Genomic DNA, 789 nt, shown 5'->3' with positions numbered 1-789 from the left:
TTGGTCATTAAAATCCAAACTACATGTTCTAAATGACTAAACCACTTAAAACAGTGGTTTATCAGATTCAACTGGTTGATGTTTCTTATCCTAAGCTATTGATTTCTTTAAACAACTAGCTTGTCACTGACAATTGACAAAGTGACAAATGTCTATTCAACAATCAGAAGTTGAAATTTATTGCCATCTACAACATGGGACTCTGCATTCACTATACATGCATTATTAAAACAGAATATGTTACCTGTGAAAATTTTGCATCCTTTGTTTTCTTGTGTCAATCATGTTCCTACAAGACAGTTTGATTCATATGTTGTTTTTTGGGTTTTCATTGAATTATATGCTAGATGTTCACAAAAGTTAATCTTTAGTGGCAACGGTTTGACAATCAATGCTTCTCACTCTATTCTAAGTAACAGCATTCTGTTCCTGCATCTGTTCTATTCTTTTTAGCTGAAGTCTTCACCACCATTTGTTATGGTTCCTGATCCTGCTGTTATCCTTTTGATGCATTCGAGACACCTGATCGCAATCCTTTAACACTTGCTGGAACATAGGGAGGGTTATTTGGAATGTTATTATCCTTTGCTTCTTTTTTTTCTTAATCGGATATTGTAGACTTACTCAGCTAGTAGGTACATTCTTTCTTCCATCTATTCTTATTATCTACCTAAGTTTTTCATCCTTATTTATATCATTATCTTCTTGATATTATTATACCAGGAAGTTGTCATCCGGTGAGACAACAACTAGATCTATGTACAATGAGAAACTTTTGAAGTTTCATTT

The 789-nt window shown here is 33.2% G+C and overlaps 1 protein-coding gene across 1 annotated transcript in view; it reads left to right on the top strand.

The window, feature by feature from the left end:
* LOC109839552 overlaps positions 1–789 on the top strand; it is a 20,853-nt gene that overhangs the window by 7,688 nt on the left and 12,376 nt on the right.

Source organism: Asparagus officinalis, chromosome 4 (assembly GCF_001876935.1).
Source record: "Asparagus officinalis chromosome 4, Aspof.V1, whole genome shotgun sequence".
Lineage (NCBI taxonomy): Eukaryota > Viridiplantae > Streptophyta > Magnoliopsida > Asparagales > Asparagaceae > Asparagus > Asparagus officinalis.
This window is presented reverse-complemented; position numbering and strand designations above follow the sequence as displayed.